Here is a 19,812-nt window from a genome sequence, read left to right as displayed (position 1 = left end):
GTAGTGACTATGTTTTTGTGTGAGAATGCCTTGCCTTAGCAAGCAGTATGTGGCCCCCTTCATGAAAATGTCTGGAATTAGCTCAACTTGGTTTATTGTCGTAATTCTGTTCTGAAAATGTCATTGAAAGAATTACATTTTAAAATTCAAGGAATGAATTATACAACATATGCTAAACATCTGAAAGCTACCATTACAAGTAAAACAGTAACAAAGTATAGATGTGTGAATAATGCTACAATGTTAAAGAAACATTATAATTAACACTTAATAGGAAAAAAATAGGCCTCATAGAAAGAAAAAAACACATTTGTGTGCTTTTAACAACTAGAACTAAATACAAAATGTTACAGCATTCTCCTTAGATACGTTATATTAGTATTAAAAGGTGTTCACATTATCTGAGTAATTGGTTGCTGCTGAAATAAAAGTGCCTCTATTTCACATTTCAAAACAATAGATTTGTATTGCCTTGGAATGCCTGGGTTTTAAATAGACTGCATCGTGCTCAATTCCCGCGCGCCAGAAAAAGAGCTTTTAAACAGCTGTTCAAAGCTGTTTGTACGAAGGAAGCTGTCTGTCAGAACAAACAGATGAAATTAATGGTTTATCATTTTTTTGAGGTTTCTCTGTGGACATTACAATACATCAAGGCCTTTTTTCTCCTGAAAAAGATTAAGAAGTTGAACCTTGCTGGTCATAAAGCACAGCTGAATAAACAACACATGGCTGTGCCTGGCCACAAGCTACAGATCAAGCTGTGGGAAATAGGTTTTAAATTAGTACAACATGTGATGAAGGCACTTCCGTTATAGACCACTGATTTTGAAAAGTTAGAAATAAAGCGTCATTATTTTGGATAAAAGAGAAAGGATTACAAGTAAGGACGTCTTTTCTTGTTGCTTTTTTAAATAAGCACCTCTGTGGATCGGAAGGTAAATAATTACTGCCCTGTAAAAAGTGACATAAACTTTTTATGTTTCAGTAAAGCTTCTGTGCTTAGTGTTATAAATAAATGCATTTAAAAGGCAAAAGTAGGAAGGAAAAGGAAGCAAGATGGCGGCTGCCACTGCAGCCGAGTGAGGAACTCTGTGGCGTCCTACCTGAGGTCCGACCAGCTCGCTGTCTGATGCTGCTGTTTTGCTTAAGCCCCCTTTGAGCAGAGCCCTTTCTGCAACACTTGTCCGGGATTGCTTGGTCCCGTGTGCTAACTGGGGTCAGTTGAATGGTATCTGGAGCCGCTGAGAGTTGGAGAGAGGCGGGGAGACGGTGAAAGCCGCAGGAGCCGCAGAGAGCCTCAGACTGTAGCAGCGAGAGCTTCGGAGTCTCACTCCGTGGCAGAGGCGGAGGCCGTAGGCGGGGAGAAACAGAGGTGTGTGAGGGCTGAAGACGCTGATGACGCTGGTCTGCTGGCGTTTGCCTCGGAGAGTTGTAAGGCTGTTACGGGGTGCGGAGAGCCTTTTCGCCGGCAGAAGCTGTAGCAACTGCAAGAAGTACAAGACGGAGACGCGAGAAGAAAGCTGGGATACATTGTTGCAAACACCTAGGCGTTCTCGCTACTCGAGCAGGCTTGCTCCCATTTCCTGCATTGAAGGCACACCTGTCCAGGACATCTCTAGTAGCAGTAAGTAGTTTGCAACAAGCCTCTAAGTAACTTGCTGCTACTGCTCATTTCTTTGTCTGACTGTTACTCGGTGCTGTCATATATTGCTATATATTAATACAGCATCGTAAGCAGTAAGGAGGCTGCAAGAAACTTCAATACCTCAAAGTTTATCGAAACCTCTATTACCGTTATCGCCACAATTTAAAACAACTAATACACTTTGGTTGCTGGTATCAGTATAAGGACACTTGATATAGTTACCTGCTTTCCAGCTACTAACTTATTTAGCTCTGCAACCCATCTACTATTTAACCGACAATCATGGCACCTAAAGGCAGAGGGACAAAAAAAGTTGTTATTAATTCAGCTAACGCTGCTAGCACGTCGTCCAATGCTGTGGAAAATATTGCAACAGCTCCAACGACAGAGCTTAACTCACTTAACAGAGATATCCCTGAGACCCGAGCTCGTCAGCAGAATGGGGTCAATAAGGAGCCAATAATACCTGATTTATTTAGGAAGAAGAACATAGCTGCTTCATCCAAGAACAGTACTCAGACGCCTGGAGGTCACATCCCAGGAAGTGCGCATGGATCTGTCACTGATCTGCCTGGTGCCATACCTAAAAAAGGTGCAAATCTTTTAGTTCAGACCCCATAAATTTGATCTCGTCCACAGCTGGAGACGGAGTTGGAGGCTCTCCCTCCCTCGAAAAAGGCAGCGATGATGACTTAGCCGAGCTTTGTCAAGCGGTGGAGGAGGTCAGGGTTTCGCCACGGGTCAATGATCAACCTACAAATGATGAAGAATGTACCGAATCGGAGGGACAATTCTACTCCAAAGTCCGATGTCTCGGTAGCATCTGATGGGGGGTTTGATGAGGAGTTGATTAACGAAGGTCACTTGCTTTCAAAAGACTGGGCTGATGATTGTAATCAAACTTCCGAGAAAGAACTTCTTGGTTCCGACTTTCTGGTGAGTGAAGGAGCTCCCAACACAGTTTGTAGGGTTGTGGAGATACAGAATCCCCTCATAGTTGAAAACTTTGGTGTGATAGACCAACCGCAGTGGGAAGGGGCTGGAGCGGCATCAGAAACCCAGGCTGAATTCCCAGAACTTTTGGAGGGAGACCAGGAGATTACATTAAAATCTATCTATAAGTTGCAAACCTCTATGTATAGATTAATCATGGCTCATAGAGAGGAGACCAAGGCAGAGGGGCTCTGCACCCAAGGAGCTGTTCGTAAATTGCAGAACGTTCTTCGTCGTTTAGCTAAATCCAGCAATAAAACTAATTTCAGAGTACAGGAGACCGAAACTCGGATTTCTGTTGTGGAAGATGAACTTTCCACACAGAAAACGTCAATTAAGGATTTGGAGAATAGCAGACAAGATATTGATTGGAAGCTGTCCGACCTGGAGAACCGCGCACGGCATAATAACTTGCGCATTTTTGGGATAGCTGAACAATCAGAGGGAAGAGATATCCGTCGCTTTGTTGTGGAGAAGTTCTCGGATGCTTTTCCAGATCTCAAAGGATGGGATTGGGATAAAGAAATTATAAGAGCTCATCGCTTTCCTTTTAACCAAAAACACGATCGGGGGGTTGGGGAAACAAGAACCCAAGAGCTATCCTTATATGCCTACAAAACTATTTACTTTGTGAGATTTTGTATGACTAGGCTAGACCCTTAAAGACTAGAAAGGGCTAGGGAAATGAGTTCTTTGTACGACCCGATTTTTGCCCGGTAACAGTGCAGCAACGCTGGAGGCTTAAACAGCTAATGGCACCAATTCAGGCTAATGGGGGGGCAAGTTTTTCTACCAAACCCTGCAAAACTCAAGGTTGTGCATAAGGAGAAAACTATTTTTTTTGTGTCTGAGGTTAAAGCGCAGCAATTCGTAGATGCAATGTAGCAGAGATGGGATAAGGATTATACACTTTCTTTATGCTCTTAGTGGTTTGCCCTTTTTTTTCCTTTTTTTTGCTGGGGGTAAGGTACAATATGGGTCTGGTCGGCTCAGGTAGAATGACATAGTTTACACTCACTTTCCATCAACGAGGGCACTTGCCCTTAAGCTTCTGATGGTGGGGTTTTGGGAGGAAGGTGGGCTGGGGGCTGGGTGGGAGAGGGTGCTATTTTGGGTGCAAGGAAGTACAGCTGAAGGATGCTTAGTTTATGTGTTTAGGATTTTTGTGTGGTTGGTGCCAAATTTTGGAATTTTTTGTCATTGCAAGCTTAATTGCAGAATTGTAATAATACAAGAAAATGGTTAAATTGTCGATCTGCATCTATTAATGTTTGTGGCTTAAACGATAAAAAAAAAAGGGTATAATGGCTCAGATGGTAAAAACTATGCGGTCAGATTTAATTTGTATACAGCAGACCCATGTCTCTTGGGCAAATAGAGGATGGCTCAAGGATCTTGGATTGGAGGTTGTGGGGTGCTCTCGTCAAAGTTAAACAATAAGAGGGGTGGCCATTTTAAAGAGGTTTGGACTGGGTGAAGTTAAAAGAATTAAAGAAGATCCACTGGGACGATGGGTTATTGCTGAACTCAAACTTGGGGGATTGACCATTACTATCTGTTTGGTTTATGCCTCCACTGTCGACGACCCCACAGTATTACATCAATTAAGTGTGGAGTTAGTTCTATGGCCACCTCGGCTAATACTATGCGGGGACTTGAACTTGCATTTGGATGAAACATTTGACATTTGCGGAAATATTCCATATGCAAGGAGAAAGAAGAATGTATTCAAAGCAGTTAAGGGGATTGTTCAAGAATTTAGACTGATAGATGTGGGGCTTGAAAGAAGAGGGGGAACTTTTGGCTGTACTTTTTTTTCTGCCCCCCCATCAAAGACACTTTAGGTTGGATTACTCTTTCATTGCTAGGACTTTACATAATGAACTTGTTCAAATGGAATATAGGGTGTTTCCAAAAATTATATCGGATCACAACCCCATTACTCTCAGTTTTGATTTAAACATTCCACCCATCCCCCGGCCATGGTCTTTTGATCGTAAGCTCCTGTTCGACCTATCCTACGTTGAGCATATGAATACCTGGATTCCTGAGTTTTTTTGCTAATAACAAGGGATCCGCTTCTGCAGAGGTAGTTTGGGATACATTTAAGTGTGGGGTGAGAGGAGAAACCTTGAGCTACTCAATAAGAAAACTGAGGGAGGCTCGAAAGAAAGAAGAAGCAGAAATGAATAATCTGAGACTGTTAGAGATTCGGCTCATGCAGGCTTGTAACAAGGGACTAGCCACAGATACTATTACTAAGGAGCTACTGGCTCTCAAGGTCAAGATCCATCAAGGATTTGCTTTAAAGTTTGCTCAGCAACTTGCTGCTTTTTCAAACAGAGGTTTACAAAGTAGGAGAAAGTTCAGGAAAACATCTGGCCAAGAGGGCAAGGCAAAAAGCTGTGTTTGCTAGCATTGACAAAATTAATAATACTGTAGGGGCGACTGTTAACAAAACTTCCGATATACTTAAAGTGTTCTGTGACTTTTATTCTAAACTATATGCTGAGGATGTGGTAGGAGATTGTTCAGACCGGATTACTCAATTCACCGAATCTGTTCTGAATGGTATTTTACCTACACAGGAGAGGGTGAAGCTGGATCTGCCAATTACTTGGGAGGAGATTGAGCAGTCACTGCTGTCCTTTGCCTCTGGAAAAGCTGCAGGTCCTGACGCTATTCCCCTGGAGTTTTTTAAGCACTTTCGTGGTATTCTAAGATTAGAACTGGTGGATTTATGTTTAAGAGCCCAACAAGGTATTGCCCCTCAGTCATGGCATGACTCTATAATAACCGTATTTCTTGAAAAGGGCAAACCCACTTTGTTACCGTCATCTTTTTGTCCCATTTCACTTATAAATGCCGACAGTAAAATTTTCTCTAAAATCCTTACCTCACGATTATCCAATATTATTTCTCCGCTAGTTTCAAAAAATCAACATGGTTTAATTCCCGCCCGTGACGCTGCGGACCATATCCGACGGGTGATCACGTTTCTTGATTGGTCCCAGGCAACCCGGTCTAATGTCAGACTTGTATTTTTAGACGCTGAAAAAGCCTTTGACCGGGTTGCCTGGGGTTATCTGTGGGACGTGTTAGCCAGGAAGGGACTAGGTCCAGGTTTTCTAACAGCACTTAAACCCATGTATACTGCTCCAAAAGCTTGTATTCAAATTAATGGCCAAGTCTTCCCTTTTTTTTAATCACGAGGGGCACCCGTCAAGGATGTCCCTGTTCGCCTTTACTTTTTGCACTTTATATTGACCCCTTAATTAACCGCTTTATTTTGGAACAAAAGATCAGACCTATTCATTTAGCCAACATCAACTACCGAGCATTGGCGTATGCTGATGATATTGTGATAACTACCACCGATGTCCAGACAGCTCTTCCTGCAATTAATGACCTTGCTAAACAATTCGGATCATTCTCCATTCATAAACTTAACCTGGAGAAAACGCAGATCCTATGTTCTGGGGATAACCTACCTCCGAATATCTCTACCATTTCAGAGGTCACATATTTGGGAATTAAGATATCATTGCCCATAGAGAAAATACCGGAACTTAACATAAACCCCGTGATAGCACAAATTAATACTATGTTACAGCGCTTATATCACTTACATCTATCATTGTATGGTAGACTCAACATTTTAAAAATGCTGATCCTAGCAAAAGTGCTGTATATGTACCGTACTATAACGCTGGAATTTCACTCTCTCTGCTTTAAAAACTTAGAAAGGACTACTTCCAGGTTTTTGTGGGGCTATAAACGCCATCGCAAAGCCCTCAAGAAAATGATACTTAGTAATGAGTGTGGGGGATGGAATGTCCCTTATTTTTTATTTTATTATTTAGCGGCTACACTTCAATTTATTAGTCCTCATATAATGGGAGATAGAGTATACATAACTGCTTCTCAAACACCAACGATATTTGAAATGATTATGGGTGAGAAAGTGAAAGGTAGTTTTCTTAAGGTTGTTAAGCCCAGTTACCATAAAAAACAAAGTATAAGACGTTGAAGGCAGCTTTCGGAGCCTGGCAAAAAGTATGGAAGTATCTGGGCTTATCCAAATTAAATGCCTATACCCCCTTAGCTTTGCCTGGTCTCCTGCCAGCTATTTTCTGTGACTTAACGATTTATAGGTGGGAGCAGAAAGGACTACGATATTTGGGTTTATTTTTTAACGGTCAAATTGCTTCATTCCAGGAACTAGAGAACAACTTTTCTTTGGCAAGAAATGATTTTTTAAAATTTCTTCAGATCCGTAGTTTTGCACAGTTACTCATTTACTACTTCAGCTAAAATGCCAAAAATTAATTTATTAGAACTTTTGCAGAAAAAAGCCCGTCTAGGTTCTATTTATTCAAGTCTGATTCAAGAATGTGGGGACGATATGGAACAGTGCCAGTCGAAATGGGCTAATAAATTAGGTATCCCTGGTAATAATGGTTTTTTTTCTGTTAAGTGTGCTTCAGAATGCTTGATTACAGGGATGACGAAATCTCAGCATTTTATGTGCATACATAATCTCTATTACACTCCAAGTAAGGTTGTTAAGTGGAGTACGACTATTGGAACGAATTGCAGTCGCTGTGGGTTATATGCAGCTGATGACTTGCATATATTTTTTTTCTGCCCCAAACTTAGGGCGTTTTTTCAACAAATTGAAAGCTTTCTTGCCTTTGTTCTTAAATGTGACATTACGGTAACCACTGAGATGGTGTTATTGGGTATTGAGCATACTCCCTCCAGATTAAAGCCAGTAACTTACTTCTTATTTATTTGTATGGCGGTAGCCAGAGCCTGTATTACTAGGGAGTGGATTAACCCAGACCCTCCTTCATTTTTTTTTTGGCGTGAAAAACTATTGTTTATGTATAATATCGAGTCCGCTATTTATAAGTTTAAAGGAATCAAAAGAAGAACTTTGGGGGAGAAAATGTGGGCACCTATTGCCGATTGGATCTAACCATACTGTTTGAATTTTTTTCTTGTATGATGTATGTACTCAAGCTGGATTTGTTTTTATTTATGTATTGCTGTATTTCCTTGCAAGAAAACAATAAAACTATAAATATTAAAAAAATGAAAATAAAAGGCAAAAGGAAAGGAATGAGGTTTGCTTTTCATATGTGGAAATATCAAAAGGGTTAGTGATGATTTTTCAAAAAAATTGCTACATTAATTTTTTTTTTAAATCATTGCATTAAAATCTTTTTTGCACTATTAGGATTTTCATAATGTCTAATACCACTATTGTGAAAATTTAATAATATTTAACACAACAGAAAATTACCTTGTGCAAAGTGTGTGTCAAGATTTCAATGTCTAACTGGTTAAAATATACTGTGCATCAAAATTAATAAAAAGTTTAATATTAGTTTCTCTATCAATGACAATATTACTGAATATTACTGAATATTAGGGCACTTACAAAGATATGCAATGTGTAGCTGTACAGACATGAGAATTATATTGCAAGCATTTTTGCAATCTTTTACTTTTAAGCACAAGAATTCTGGGCGCCCTATGGCATTCAGAAGGCTGAAGTTTTGAGCAAGTTCTTTAGGTGCTAGAATGCACATTTTACAGGAATAAAAACAAGAATAAGACAGCAAAAAGTGCATCTTACCTTTAAAATTATCCGCACACAGGCACGGAATAGGACTGCTTTTCAGCTATGCTTCTCCAGAAATAGCTTTACTCAGACAGGAGTCAACAGGTTTCAGGGTCAGAGGCTAGGGGGCATATGTAGGTAAATCCATTTTTGCGATTCGGAAAATGCAATTTTCTGCAAATCGCACTTTTGAAATCGCAAAACCTGATGTAGGTAAAAAATCGCTAATATTTAGCGATTCCCAAAAATTTGCAGAATTTATGTGCGATTACCCAAATAACGATTCCTTAATAGCGAATTCTCTAATAAGGAATCGCAAAACCGGGAAATAGCAATTCAGGTGCAGAATGATAACATCACAACCAGGAAGTGTGAGTTTCCAGGCTGCACCTGTTGTCCTGCACCTGTTCCAGAGTCAGTTACTGGCTGAGAGACAGAGAGGAGGTAGTGTGGAATTGCTGCTGACACCAAACTTTAAAAAATTGAATCCCAGGGTGCTGAAAAGCAGGGTGGGGACAAGCAGGCTGATGAACAGTGCAGGAAAAGAAAATAGAAATTTTCTGAGAGGGAGCTGGAGGTATTGACAGAGGAGGTAGTGAGGCAACATGACATCCTGTTTGGTAAAGCCTCACTTTGTGTGCCTGAAGCCAGAAAAAGAAAAAACATGGTCAGACATACAAGAAAAGGTAAAAGCCGTAGGCGTAACCCATCGTACCACCGAGGACCTAAGGAATAGGTGGTACGGTATGAGGCAAAGATGGAAGGAGAGGGTGGCCACAAGATTGGCAGAAGCTAAGGCAACTGGAGGTGGGACCTCCACTACACCAGATCCGACGCTCCTGGAGGAATTGGTGGAGGGCACCCTCATGCCTGAGGCAGTGATGGGCGTGGCTGACCTTGACAGCTCTGACACCAGAGACACCACAGAAGGTAAGATGCATGCCTATCTGCCCAAAGCATCCCCATCCCACTCAGACCCCAAAATCCCCATGCATGATTAGGAATCCGGTCCATGTTTTGAGGATCACTCAGTGAGGCATAGTGGGAAATGTAGTCCCATGTAATGTGAGTAGGTGCAGATACACTTACAAAGGGTCCATAGGGAACAGTCACACTACCTATGTGAAAAGTAGACAAAATAGATAAGTAGGCCTGTAACCTGTAGTTTTAAAAACTTTATTGAAAAGAAAAATAGCTTTATTTGACGCACAACTCATGTGTGCTATTTTTGGGCAGATAGACCAACAACACAGGACACTGTGGCAGCCGTGGGGGAGACAGCTACAGCAGAGGACCAGCCAGGGCAGGAGAGCCAGGGTGCCACACGTGACACACCTTCAGCGCAAAGCAAACGGCGCAGAATTATACCTGCAGTGATGCCAATGCCATCCGGGTCCACAGATGCAAAAGATGTCACACAGGCTGCAGCTAATCCAAACACAACTCAGGGCAGATCACCAACATGCCCTACAAACAAGACTGGCAGTGGTGCCAGACACAGGGCACGGGCCAACACCTGAAATGCCTCGTCAGTTACAGATTCTGTATTCGCAGGGCTGGAGGGCAACATGTTGCGTGTGCAGCGCCTGCAAAGTAAAGGAATATCATCAATACAGCGTCAGCTGGCACAACTAACCTCCACATGTCGGAAGTGAGACTTGGTGTAACAGCAATAGCAAAAGCCTCAGAGGCTAATCTGAGTGAAGCTAGGCCCGGCGCAGGGAACGTCGGTTACACACACGCCTGCACCAGTTTGCAAGGGCTGTCAGCCAGCAATCCACAGACATATCTATGCTTGCTCGAAGAACTGTAAACATGCAACATGAGATGGCACACTGCTGCCAGGATGGTGCCAAGAGCCTGGTGCAGGTTACCCATGCACTTGACCATCTGCGGGCTGCTGTCACTGGGGGGATTGTAACACCAGGGAGCCGAGACACAGATGGCCAATCCCGCAGAATCACACCTACTCCACCTATTCCTGCAGAGAGGTGTAGGAATGGTCGTCAGGGCAGAGGTGTGGACAACAACACTGAAACCACTGCACTGGCTGAAGGAGGTGCATCAGGGTGTGCACGCCAGAGGTGAAGGGGCAGCATGCATAATGGCATGTTGTGAGGCAACACATACCATGAGGACTACCTACGTCAATGATATTTTGGCACTGTGATGACATTAGCATGTGCTAATTACAAACTTACAGTCACACTGTGTAACTTTACATATCCTGCATTTAAGGAAGTAAGCATATTTTTTGAACATCAACATTGGTCATTAGGGTCTTTTATCTCACCGAGAAGAAGTTCTGTGTGATGTCATCACATCTCAGGCACCCAGCAGCTTCCCCAGCTCCTCCTTCATGTCTGCATTGGGGGGCCGGTTCCTCCTCATTGGACGTGTCGGACTCTATCAGATCCACTGGGGTGCCCTTTTTGGTAGCAATATTGTGTAGCATAGCGCAGGCCACCACTATCTTGCAACACGTCTCCGGGCTGTACTATAGAGTACCTCCACTCTTGTGGAGACAGTGGAAATGGCTTTTGAGGATTCCGAAGGTCCTCTCAATGGTGGCTCTTGTGGCTCTGTGGGCAGTGTTGTATCTCCGCTCAGCAGCTGTGGTTGGATTAAGGTAGGATGTGAGGATGTTGTCCCTCTCAGCATATGCACTGTCTCCTGCAGGGAAGAAGTATGTAGATGTTGAGCAAAATACTGCAAATAGAAACATTTCATACTACTGTTTGTGTGTGCCATTGAATTACCTAGCAAGTATCCCTCTAAAAAATCACCATTTGTAAGTCTGTGATGTAAACCACAGTGTCTAAAAATTGAAGGAATCATGAGTGCTTCCTAGAAATTTTGCAACTATGTCTGTGATGACTTGTTTGGCATTGCAGACTACCTGGATGTTTAAAGAATGGTACGATTTTCTGTTTCTAAAAGCATACTCGTGTGATGGGGGACAGTGCAACATGTGTTCCGTCTACGCAGCCAATCAATGGGGGGAATTGGGCAATTTGATAAAAATCCTGTTTAGTTTGGTCCAGTTCCTGCTGTGTGTCTGGGAATTTGATGTGGTGATGCATCCTCTGCATCATGGCATTGAGGAATGCATGAAAAAAGCGCGATAGTGCGCTCTGGGATACCCCTCCTACTGTGGCAATTATCCCCTGAAAACTGCCTGACGCTAGGAGGTGCAGTGAACACAACACCTGTATGTGTGTGGGAATGTTGTGTGCCCTGCATATGGGGTGCTCCAGCATGGGTGTCAGTTCCTCTATCAGCTCCAGGATACTTTCTGGATGCAGCCTGTAGTGCACATGGATGTCTTCCTCAGTGCGTTGGAAGAGTGTGATGCGTGTCCTGTAGATCCTCTCCTGCCGTCTCCTTCTCTCTTCAGCCTCACGGACACGCAGACTCCTGGCTATAACATAAAGCCCAGCAATTGTGAGAAGCCCCTGTTGCATTATGGGCAACTTTAAATAGTTTTCACCTGATTACCACCCGGCCAAGCTCTATAAGGCTCTCTCAGGTCTCCGCTCTCCCATTAGTTGGAGTCAAAGTGTAGTGTAGTTCCTATTTTCCCAATAGGCTCTGCGTATTGGATTAACATGAACAGCAGTGTAGACGTAGGACTGAGGTCATCTAGGTCTCTACTGACTTTGTTAAACTTAATTTAGGTTTGCGCCAGCTAGCTCAGAGGTCACTGGAAACTTTCTTGAATGAATAGGGAGGGATACGCTTCCCAGGCTCAAACAAGAAGGGATTCAGCTTCCGACAACCATATAACATGACAACTTTGCTCCCCCAGAATAGGAGTAAATCTCTAGAGTTGTGTGAAAACAATAGACAGCTATTTCACTCAGCCAAATGTGCGTTCTTAGTTTCACCAGAGTGCAGAGAAGAGATAGACGGGTGTTTTCAATAAAAGGTATTATTTATTGAGCAGTCTTCCTTCTCATGCAAGAGAAATGAATTGCCACAATTGCAATACTTAATATAAAGTAAAGTACGTACAGTAAAAGGAGTATTATGAAATATTACTGTAAAAGCATTGATATGGTTTCTTAGCCACAAGACACTTTAAAATGGATAAAATATATACATACATATATACATTGACTAACGTGCTCAACTGGTGCTTCTAAAATACGCCTACCCCGGTGTACCTGACCTAAGCCTAATACGTGGAAAGGAGTAAGTAAGTAGCAGTTTAAGTTAAGTTGGTTTTGCCAAGAATCTGATTCAAGAATTCTCTCTAAGGGTTTAGTCAGCACTGTACCTTGGGAATAGAATGTAGGAGGTCTGGTATCTCTCTTTCAGGACTCGATATCCCAGTCACTCGCAAGGGTAGGCTGGAAACGCCGGAGCTGGATTTTCTTGGCAGGAGAAAAGACAGCGTCTTTCTCAGCGCGTCAAAGAGGAGGGGCAGCATCCGTGGGCTCTCGCATCAGCTGGGCTGTCGGGCAAGTAGATAGCTGCTCTGCTCCAAAACCACCACTGTGTGTTTGCTTAAGGCAACGTTGGTATATTTATACCTGAAAGGTGCCGAGTTTGACGTAAGGTTTGGACATAAGACGTCAATAAAGATGTCACTAAGAACTGGCCGTTCTTACAGTGCTCGCAGGAGTTCTATTACAAATCAAAACAAAGCAAGTGGGGATTTTCCAGGTTGCTGGAGGTTTGGTGTGTCGAAAGAACTAGTTGTGCTTTCTCGGAATCCAAGGAAGTCGCTTTTGCTGTGCCTTGGACTGCAAGGGCGATTTACTTAATTATGGATCTGATTCTTATGCCATTATAGGGATATTATTGATTATAGCCGTACAAGGGCATAAAATAGTAATATTGATTCAGGTTCCTAGATAAAAACACAATAAAAGGGTTGCCAAGTCGCTACATAGTTCGGCTTAGTCAGACCCTCATTCAACATGGACGTTTTCAATGTCAGTTACCGTTCTAGTGTTTTTTATCGAGCCTCGCGCTGATTGCCATTTCATTTGCGAGCCTTTTGAAAACTGCGTACTTCAACTGTGAAACTTCCGAAGACTGACGTTTGGCTTTGTTCCTGACAAGACGTCTGAAGATTCCAGATCTTCGACTTCCTTCCCGTTCTGAATTTCCATCTCCGCATTGCCATCTTTTACTTTTGATGGTTGCGGAGGAGTTCAGTGAACTGTCAGGTACAGTTTGTTATTGCCCGAGTATCCAACTCCTAGTATCCAGTCTTGGAGCCGGGTAAGCGATTCTGAGACTTTTTTAATGCTAGAATTTAGAAGGATACCAGTCTTCAAATTTTTCCAATGCAAGTAGCCTGTTGGTTTTAAGAAACTCTTGAATCCTTATGGGCGTTTAATTTACGAAACTCTGTTACGCCTTCATTAGGAACTTTAAAGGCAATTCTTCCACTGGAGAAAAGAATTTGTTGGCACTCTCTTTGCTTTTTTGGTGTGCCTTAATATTTCAGACTCTAATTTTCATGCGCAATAGTCTCCCCACAGAAGTCTCTTGCGCTGACTCCCGAACAGAGTAACTCAGCAGGAGTATCTTGTTTTTGAGCAGCGTTTCCAGGATAGCTAAATCTACTAGCTTAAAGACCAACGTAGATAAAAATATATATATATATATACATTTTTTTTTTTTTACTTACCAACAATTTTGGAGACTACAGTTTTCAGTTGAAGAACTCATTATTGTAAAGATTATACAACTCAATCTAAAAGATTGTGGTCCAAAATATCAACATTATTCTGGTAAGTGTATATATTTAGTTGAAATTCAAGTTATTGGACTGATTCTTCTTTCCCATATGCTACGGACTGCCAATAAGTGGCAAAGAGCAACCAAGGTATGGGCTGATTTAATTAGGTGGAGTGGAATCATGTGAGTAGAATCCATAGAACAAAATGTCCTATGAATACACAGAGGCACCGCTCTAGGTGATGACCTGTGGCTGGGTCAGTGTAGTTGGAACAAATGTGAATGCAATAGTCCGTGAGGCAGATAGCAAATGTAAAAATGGCCTGAGACTTGCAGACACTATGGTTATATGAGGACAAAGAAAAATATATCATAATATTATATTTTGAAATATTATTTAATTAGTTTTAAATAATATATTTAAAAAGATCTAACAAAAATACAGAGAAGCATGATTTTCTAACTTTAAAAACATTCTGAAAAAAGCAGATAAATTCTAATAAATTGAATACGCAATTTAAATATAAGCAGTAACTCATAAATTAAAAAAAAACAATAATATAAATAATAATTGAAATACAATATTATAATTCTCTTTATTAAATTATAAAACACAATATGTCTATCTATAAGCAAATGTAATACATATGAAAAAAATATTTACATTTATAGTAAAGCATGTTTAAATAACTTTTGGAGAAATTTAACAAAATGTAATTTTTTAATGCTAACACTTAAACACATACCAAAAATATAAATAAAATTAAAACATTCAATAGATCAAAAAAATTACAAAATACATACCTGTAAATAAGTATGCTCATAATATTTTATACAAAGGCCAGTGTACATAGTAATGTAAACCCAATCCAAAACACATTCAAAAATAGACTACTATAAACAATTCAAATACCCTATTCAAACTGCAATGTATGTGGACAAAGGCAGAATTACCATTCTGATTAATATCTAAAACACATTGTTCAAGGTTCATAATTTGAGGGATGAGGGGGTTCAGATTAACGATTCTAACTCCTGTTGAACAAACATTGGGGAAATGCATACATGCATAATGACAGAGTTAGATTTACTCCTCTAGCTCCAGTGTAACAAATACTGGGGAAAGTTTATGCATTGGCGGGATTGTTAGCACTCTAACTCCAATCTAAAAGACATTAGGAGGGGAGGTAGGGGAAAAGTTTACATTTAATATTCTAACTCTGTTTATTGGAGCAGGACCGAGATTGAGCTCATGTGGCAGGTATCAATCTATGATGGCATAATGGGCAAAACCTATGGACTGGAATTGGTTGTCCCAGTGAACACCAGTGGCTCAGATTGATTAAGCATTTCTGTAATCACTTGTTGTTTGTTGCTAGTAGATTTTCTGAAGAAGTGCCTTATGAACACTTCTGCATATGGTCTAGTAAATGCTCTTCTGCATACATTTGGACAACTGGGAATGCCCTTGAGGTAATTCACCAAGTAAAGGGTTATTCATGACAGTGATGAAGGAAGAACAGAAGCTAGTAGGCAAAAAGGTTTAACAGCACCATTGCCATCATGTAACAGATGACCTTGTTGAAAGAGATTTTAAAAAAACTATTATTATTTTTAAAATACATTATGTGATTTGTTCTCAGTATTGATTTTCCCCCAAAAGATAGACATGCCCCCTCTTATACTGCACCAACTTAAAACGACGCTGCTGCTTGTGTACCACAAAGACCCGGTGCTGCCACTAGTAAAAAAAAAAAACACAGATGGACTTTGAAAATGGTAAAAAGGCATTCCTTTATGGAGATCAAGCATATGGAAATCGAAAGTTAAGTATTAGTTTTACATTGATTCCAGCCAACTGAATGCACACATAAAATGCTAGAGCTATCTGACACCATGGGTTGAAGAATTAATACAGAAACTTAGACAAGCTGAATATCTCTTCATGTTAAACCTAACCTGTTGGCAGGTTTCCTTTCAAAATTATTACTAGGAATGCACCATTTCCATATTACCAAAGTGTATAAGTTATACGTTCTGACAGGGCCCCTAGCTGCTTTCCATAGCTGATGAATTAAATGCTGAAAGAACATCAGGGACATGGCACCTTACATTTAGATGTTATCGTCATTAATAGTACATCCTGGAAAAACACTATGGGCCTTATAAAGACTATGGCCGTCCATGGGGTATGGTATTACAAGTGTGGCAGTCGGACCGTCACTGAACCGCTGCTAAATGCAATGGATCAAGGATCCTGCAGCGGTTTGGCAGTGGTTCAAAGCCAAAATATGCTGGTGGTGCCGCAGTGGCACCGCCAAGCATATTTTGAGTTGCCTCTCCACTGCCCCTTTCATACCAGCTGCATTGCCATGAAAAGGGTGGTGATGAGGCAACAAAGTTGCCCCTGTGCATGGGGTGCATGCATGGGGGCACATGTTATGCCCCCCTGTAGATTTACCCCCCCCCCCAGTTCCTCCACAGGAAGAAACACACAACATGGTGCATTCTTTTCCATGCAGGAACTTGCAATGGCGGTCCTGTGGCGGTGCTGTTTATTGCTCACAATGAGCCTTAAACAAGAACCGCAGCGGGACCGCCAGGACCACCATACCACCCACTTGCCAGACCACAAAATTACTTGGAATCTGGTGGATTGGCTGCAGTGAGTTCTGGCTGTCCTGGATCAGGCTGGTGACATGCCGCCCACTCCAGGACCGACAAGACTAATAATCAGGCCCTATGACAGTGACTCATTGTTTTGCATCTTTACAAACTACTGGATTCAAAAGAAATCCTGTTAAAGGCCATGGTAATGGAAACACTGCACAACAATTATGATATCAAGTGAACAAGCGGGTCATGATACATCCTCAGCATTCCAAAGCAAATTCCAACCTCCAAACAATCCTACATCAAAAAAAGCATTAACTATGATCTTTTCTTAGATTAGTGGGCTAAAATATGTATATGAGAAATTGGGCTGTTGTTTGAGGGGGTGGACATCCTACTCAAGCAACAGCCACATTCCTTGTCAAGGTGAACCACAAAAAGTAATTAAATTAACTTGTGTTTAACTCTCTGGTAGATTTGCACAAAAGGATTAAGTCTTAACAGAGCTAATGTGTAAATTATTTATGTAGCACACAAACAGTTATAAAGTGAAAACACAACACAAAAGAATGTCACTCCATTTTAATAAATTATTTGATAGCAAATGGCCAAAAATCCTTTTAGTAGAAGTTAAGATATGCAATTTTAAAAGTGTAGGTTAAAAAAATATGGAAGGGAACAAAGCGTCTTGGCTGACATAGATAAGGCCTTTGATTCAGTTTGACTCACCTCTTCGAACGTCTATGACAGCTAAACAACAGCCACAAATTCTCAACATATATCAGCTTATTATGCACCGATCTTACAGCTTCAGTATGAGTGGCTGGCCCAGTTTCTCCTAGCTTACCTACACATAGAGGTCCCCAACAGGGCTGTTCGTTATCTCCATATCTTTTTGCCTTAGCAATGGAGCCACTGTTAGCTTGGGTGGGAGTAGATGCCCAGCTGCGACGCTTTAAGTGATCGCCAGGCGTGTTGGACAGGATCGCACTATACACTGACAACATTTTATTCTTCATGACTGACCCCCACATGTCAGGTCCCCAACTCCTCCGCAGTATGGAAGTATTTGGTGAGACATTTGGACTCTACATGAATGCCAACAAGTCACTCCCTTGGCCGATACTGGGGGCACGAGTGGTTGGGACATAGGCAACAGATCTTACCATTGCCACAGAAGGCTTACAATACCTAGGCATCTTTTGATCATCCTTGCAACCCACTGCATCGCAGCGCAATCTTGCTCCACAAACAGAATGCATTAAGACAGAAATAAAATCTAGGGCCCGCCTGCCTTTCGCACTCTATTGCCGGTCCCCCATCGTCATGATCGTCTCCCTACTCTGCCCGATCTATCAGCTGCCGAATCACCCATACCCAATCCCAGCCACCTTGTTTCAGCAAATCAACACCCTACTAAGCCAATTCCTTGTGGGTGGGGTGCCAGCAGAGTGGCCCTATGCACCTGTTAGCAATAAACATGCACTTTACAACAAAGAAACAAGGCAATGGTGGTCAAAGCAATGGCACATCAATCCTAGAAAATACTATTCGTTGATTAAAAGTTGACAGTAATGGTTCCCCTAAAGGTAAAAATAGAAACTCCCCACTACCAAGGATGTTGCCCAATGGGAGTTCAGCCAAAATGCTGTGTTTGTACTAATTACATAAGTGATTGTACCTCGTCACTCTGAAAATGTTAATTCTCTATTCTTTCATGTGTTAGGCATACGGCCTCAAATGAAGAATAAAATTTCCCAAATACCAATTCACAGGAAATATAAAGCATAGCAGCCTAGGTAGCTCAGAAATCTGTATTTAATGCAAAATAATGCAATATATTGTGTTCCACTGATAAGTGACAGTCAAATATTTAGAATTCACACATTCTTGATAGTACCCTTAAACAACAAGGGTGCAGTTTAAACAACAAAGGTACAGTCACCATATGTAGGTCCTCAGTCAGTCAGATACTTTTATTTGATAACTTAAGATCATAAAAAGACATAGGTACAAATATTACACATTTGTGCAACTCCAGCATACGTTACATAAAAAAAATCACATATTCGGATACATTAAAATTTCATTATAAATCCATCTCGGTACGGTTATTACACAAGAAAAATTCCATACATATATGTACATTAAAATTTCCTTATTGATCCTTCTTAATACTGTCTATAAAAGTAGCTTAACAGTTCTATATATATTAAGCATAAAATGATCCTCACGTATATTCATAAACAGACTACAGCCCCGTATAACCTACTCTTTTCTTAATCCTATTAATCCGCTCTGCTGCCGCAAGAACATTTGCGACATGAAATGTAATCCGTGCACTACTCAACAGTTGTAAATAAAGAAGTGCCGGCCTAACCTGTACAAACCCTGCTTCCCTTAACACAGGTAACAAGTACTTTTCCCTGATGTCTGTGTAATACTCGCAAAACATAACAAAATGTAGAGTATCTTGTATGGAGAAATTGTCGCACTTACAGGGGTCGGCGTTATCTGGTGTTCCCCATTTAGAGAAATCTCAAAGGTGAGGTGAATTATATTAAATCAGAATCTTGTTAGCAAATACCGATGGAAATGGCGTGTTACTAACTTCAGATAAGGCTCAATACCAGGTGAGCTCACTAAACCAAAGTTCACTCTTACCATAGGTTTTCTTAACTCTAGTTCCTCCCTTTCGGTGGTAAGAATGTTTACCATGACAGCTGTAATCAGGTCTACATCTTCTTTCTTTACAGTTTCAGGGGCCAAAAAAAGCCCAGGTCATCCAAGTTTTTTAAATGTAGTTTTAATGTATGCCAGCCACGGAATTTTATCAGCGTTATCTAGAGCTAGACAATCTTTTAGGATCATATGGTTCAGTGAGATCTCCTGGTTAAGCCAGGTCTTAAGCCAACATGTCAGAGGGGCTATTTTCAGTGTGTCAGAGACATAACCCAACCCCCATCTCCGCGTGGATAGAAAAAGTAGGGGTAGACTGTGGTACAGATAATAAGGTTCTTAGAAATTTATTTTCTACCACTTGAATATGATGATCTTGTGAGCTATACCCCCAAATCTCTGAGCCATACGTCGCTATTGCTTGACACTTGGCCTTGTACACCTTCAAAATAGCTTCCATGGGTCTGGCCCTTAGTCGTTTTGTAAAGCCCATAAGGGCTGAGGTAGATCTAGCAAATACATTTCTTTTGTGTTTCAGTTGTTGACCCCAGGACCCTTT

The sequence above is a fragment of the Lissotriton vulgaris genome, chromosome 8 (assembly GCF_964263255.1).
Source record: "Lissotriton vulgaris chromosome 8, aLisVul1.2, whole genome shotgun sequence".
In the NCBI taxonomy this organism is placed as follows: Eukaryota; Metazoa; Chordata; class Amphibia; order Caudata; family Salamandridae; genus Lissotriton; species Lissotriton vulgaris.
Note: the sequence above shows the minus strand (reverse complement) of the source record.